Source organism: Ctenopharyngodon idella, chromosome 23, assembly GCF_019924925.1.
Source record: "Ctenopharyngodon idella isolate HZGC_01 chromosome 23, HZGC01, whole genome shotgun sequence".
Taxonomy (NCBI): domain Eukaryota; kingdom Metazoa; phylum Chordata; class Actinopteri; order Cypriniformes; family Xenocyprididae; genus Ctenopharyngodon; species Ctenopharyngodon idella.
In genome coordinates, this window is record NC_067242.1 from 2,457,550 (window position 1) to 2,463,182 (window position 5,633).

Sequence of the window (5,633 nt, forward strand, 5' to 3'; positions counted from 1 at the left end):
CAAATGCAAATCTGACCAATCTCTGTATTTGTAATATGCAACTGCAATAATAAGCACAACTTCAAACAAACCCTGCATTTGATATATCCAATCTTTATAATAAACAGTTTAGATCAAATACAATAATAAACTGAATGTGAATATTCAACCAATTCATGCATTTTTATTATTAAAGTCACAATAATAAACACAACACTTACTAAACAACTTACTACACAATAATAAATGCAAATTTGGTAACACTTTGGAATGGGGAACACATATACACTAATAACTACGACTTTTGCCTCAATAAACTCCCAATTCAATGTTTATTAGATAGTAAGGTAGTTGTTGTAGTGTTTAAGTTTAGGTATGGGGTAGGATTAAGGGAGGTAGAATAATGTCATGCAAAATAAAGCATTAATATGTGCTTTATAAGCACTAATAAACAAGCAATATGCAGGCTAATAAGCAACTAAAAGCGAGGATTGTTCCCCATACTAAAGTGTCACCGCAAATTTTACTAATCCCTTCGTAATTTTAATAGTTTTAAAAATGTATTTCCCCTCCATATTCACGTTAAACAAATTTGAGGGGGGAAAAATAAGCAATATCTGCAAATCAATCTTTAATTAACTATAAAAATCGCTGAACCATGGGACTGTCAAGAATTTAATAGACTTTTATTAGTATCAGAGGTTGCTTTTCATGTCATTTGTCTTCATATCCCAGGCCAATCAAATTCAGGTGTAACCCTGTTCCTGTACTTGTGTATAATTTTGGATGTTATTTATGACATTAAAAACATGACACTGCGATAACTTAATGTGTCAATTCACAATGTTCTCTTGGGATTTACGGGAAGTAAATCAAAAGTATGCTAAAGCAATTAGTTGGATATAAGTGTGTTTAGTTAAAAGTTTTTGAACGGTAAGATTTTTTAATGTTTTTAAAAGCAGTCTCTTCTGCTCACCAAGGCTTCATTTATTTGATCTAAAATACAGCAAAAGCAGTAATATTGTGAAATACTTTTACAATTTAAAATAACTGTTTTCTATTTGAATATATTTTAAAATGCAATTTATTCCTGTGATCAAAGCTGGATTTTCAGCATCATTACTCCAGTCTTCAGTGTCACATGATCCTTCAGAAATCATTCTAATATGATGATTTGCTGCTCAAGAAACATTTATGATTATTATCAATGTTGAAAACAGTTGTACATTTTTTTTCAGGATTATTTGATAAATAGAAAGTTCAAAGGAACAGCATTTATCTGAAATAGAAAGCTAATATGTACATGTACGTGTGTGTGTGTGTGTATATATATATATATATATATATATATATATATATATATGCACATATATATATATATATATATATATATATATATATGCACACATATATATATATATATATATATATATATGCACACATATATATATATATATATATATATATATATATATGCACATATATATATATATATATATATATATATGCACACACACACACACACACACACACACACACACACACAGTCAAACCAAAAATTATAGGATAGCAAAATACAATAAATTGTGACATATTATACCCAAAAATTATTCATACAGTGGACTACCAGTAAAATTGATAAAAATTTGGAACCAAAAATTATTCAGACTTTGACCTGACCATGTTTTGCTTAAGTGTTATCTGACATAATTAAGATTATGTTTTTTCTGACACAGTTTAACTCTGAGATCTTGTCATATTTTATTACCATTGTTTTTAAACTATAGTGAATAAACTGTATTAATGAATGAAATGTTCAAGGTGTCTGAATAAATTTTGGTTTGACTGGATATACACACACACACACACACACACACACACACACATACACAACCTGCATTAAACCATCTCAGAGTTCTGGCATTAATCTAGTGTAACCTTTATTATTTTGAATACCTGTATAAAAAATAAAAAAATAAAATAAGCAAAGACTAACCCTGCAGCTAACACTGAAATCCTGTGTTTGAGCCTGTGGGAATGCTGGTGTAAATATATGTGAGGTGTTACATCAGGACTGTGTTTTCTAACAGCACTTCATGTTCAGTCTCTGCAATGTAACATTCGCTTTGTTTCATTGCCACTATTAAGACATGCATCCCCCCTCCCCATGTGATATATTATGGAATTGATCAAAATTGATGAAAAAAAGTTGTATATTGATCGTGTCCCAGACAACTAATTTCCAGCTGTGCTAGTTTTGCGTCTCTTATTTTAATCTGTGTTCTGTTTCTTCTCACATAATAAAATATTAATATATTAAAATCTATATTGTGTGTCTATTCATTTACAGTATTTGGTAAATACTGTGTGACTACATCATTTCTTACATAAATTCTTTATATTTTAAGTCGTTTTGTATAAAATGTTGGTAACACTTTACTGTCATGTCATTTCATTTCAGTTATGATTAAGAAATGTGAGGTCAAAAAGAAATACAGACAGGATGAATTGTTCACAATAAGATTAATAGCATGCAGTTAGAAAATAGGGTACATTTTCATTTCTTGACAATGTGCTAAGGGGTCATACAGTCAAATCTCAAAGGTTATCACCATTTGCACCATTCGTAGGATGTGTCGTCTTGGATACTTAATAAAACAAACATTCGTCAAACTGACACCCTTATAGGGGACCTATTATGCCCCTTTTCACAAGCTGTAATATAAGTCTCTGGTGTCCCCAGAATGTATCAGTGAAGTTTCAGCTCAAAATACCCCACAGTTCATTTATTATAACTTGTCAAATATGCCCATATTTGGGTGTGAGCAAAAACACGCCGTTTTTGTGTGTCCCTTTAGATGCAAATGAGCTGCTGCTCAGATGTTGTTTATGCTCAAACAGCAACATTACACACTAACTAAAGTTAAAGTGAAATCATAGTCAAGGACCCATTTAAGGGGTTTATACAAATACATATCATGCTTGACAATAAATCTGAATCACTGCAGATGCTAACATCAGGTTTTAAGTACTTCTATCTTTTCTAGAGGTGTCTATTTGTGCAACAGTGTCCCGATATAATCCCTGGGCCCTGAGCAGTGCTTGAGCTGGTCGAAATGTAGCCATCAACCACTTGTTATGTTGAGTTTGGGCCCCATCAGGAGGGGTTGACAGCCCCCCTGGGTCTTATGGTCTCTGCCACACTATGATTCATGACTGGCTGGGAGACGGGGGAAGTTCAAGTCTGCCGTAATCCAAACACTGAGAAAATGGAACAGAGGAAGCAGGGTCGAAAAGAAAACACAGTGAGAGACAGAGAGAAAATGTGGAGGGATACTGTGAACTTGTAGAATGCCGGAAAAGGCTTTCAGTGGCTTGAGCGAGCAATAAATTCACTCTAATTTCTGTTTGGCGGGATTACTGTATTCTAGCATCTTATTTTATTTTCTTACTTTCATGACATTTTTTCCTTTACATTTACATTTTTTTGTTCAATAACAATTTAGTCCCCTAAATTGTAAATACCACATTCCTCTGACTAGCAATAGCACATAGCGGGCCGCGATAAGAGGAGAAAACTGAACCTTTTGTCCTGGGACTGGGCTTGAGGGGGTCCAGACTGGATCGCGAAGGGGAGCCCGTGATGAGGTTTTGTACTGGGCCTAAGAATTGCTAAATGTGACCCTGGCAATTAATGAAGCATAATTTGTTTGTATGTCGGTTGCATTAAAGGTGCAATAGGCAATTCTCTACAGAAACATTTTTTGTTATACTGGTTGAAAGTCTGTTCATATCCTGATAGCAATCACTATGTTAAACGGTCTGAATGTATTTTTATAAATCATCTATGAAAGGCGTAAGACCATAAAATGTTCATCTAATCATTATATTTGGTCCAAATGAAATAATACGATGTCCTGTCTTCCTGTCAACGTATGTTTTTACATTCCCTCGCACACCCTGTTCGCGCAGACATCATACGTCATCAGTGAGTTATGCTATGCAGAGTTTATACAACAGATATCAAGATATTTGATATCAATCAAGACATATATCAATCATGGAGAACCGCAAACAAACAGCAGCCACCTTTTACAGTTCCTACCGAATCAAAACAATGAGCTGATGCTGCATTCACGCCATAACTACCGTAATTTGGAAGATATGAAAACCTGCGACGTTATACTCAGAATGGTTTGTGGCCTGAACTAATGCGTTTCAACGGCAACACTATCAACGTCGAAATGAATCTGCAGCAGTCAGGTACAAGCTTTCTAAGTTGTTTACATTCATTATTATTGTAATGCTTTGTGCTTTGAGATGTGTAGTTTAATGCCATCTCTTGTGACGCTTTGCCGAGAGCAGCTGTGTGTGTGTGCGTTCATGTGTTTTGGAGGAGGCGTGGCTTTGGAGATGCTTTAAAGGTATGGTGGGATGTTATGATTTGAAAGCTAGCTTTCACAGACCTTCACCTGGACTATTCCATGCTGGTTGAATAACCCGACTAACTCCAACCATTTCAAGAGACTGCTAAAGATGTTTTAACTGTTTTAACAAAAAAAAAAAAAAAAAAAAAAAAAACTTTCTATGCGTACTGTGCTAAACTAGTTGGAAATTGTCACTGCACTTATTGTTGCTTCCATTGTACTCCTAATTTGTAAGTCGCTTTGGAAAAAAATGTAATTGTATATGTATAAAATAATAACAGCAATATTACAGTATAATAGTATACAGCAATTGTCTTTTAATGTAGATATTTTTGCATGTTCTAAATGATATAGTAAGCTTGTATTTCCTATAATTCAAGTAACTTGAGATACAATGGGTCCTATTTTAACGATCTAAGCGCATGGTCTGATGTGCACGGTGCAAGTGCACTTAGCCTGTGTCCAAATTCACTTTTGGTTGTTTAATGATGGGAAAAATGGTTGGGCATGGCATGGTCCAAAAGTGTTATCCTATTCTCTTAATGAGTAATGGGTGTGTTTTGGGCATAACGTGCAATAAACCAATCAGACTCTCATCTCCCATTCCCTTTAAAAGCCAGCTGCGATTGTGCCAAGGCGGATTCACTATTTACATGGCGGAATTTGCAAGCAGAAAAACTGAACACTTCTCTAGTGAGAAAACGGATCTGCTTGTGCGCGAGGTTAAAGCGTGCGAGCAGACCATCTATGGGACAAGCCGGATTCCACCAAAGCATTTTTATCTTTACTCACACAATGATAATCTTTTACATTGTAATCCTTTTGTTTTATTTTTAATATTTGGCATGTTTGTGTGCTGCTGCGTGTCCCTGTGTGTGTAATAAGCAGAGTGTACGTGCGTTGTGCACCCGCCTATCGGTGCATATTGCTAACACGCTCTTTAAATAACAAATAAATAAATAAATAAGCTACTGCGCCATTGACTTTAGACCAGGATTCAGTTGGTCAATGGCGCAGTCTATTTCAGTTGCCTCGAAACAGCAACACGCCAACAATGCACCTGAACACACCTCGTTTTCAGACCAGCACGCCCATGGGCGCAAATTCATTTGCTTTTTAAACAACGAGGCACAGAACGTGAAAATGATACTAACAAAAAACACTTGCGTTGCACTGCGCCGGGTGTATGATAGGGCCCAATGCGTTATGTACAGTGAATATTATGGT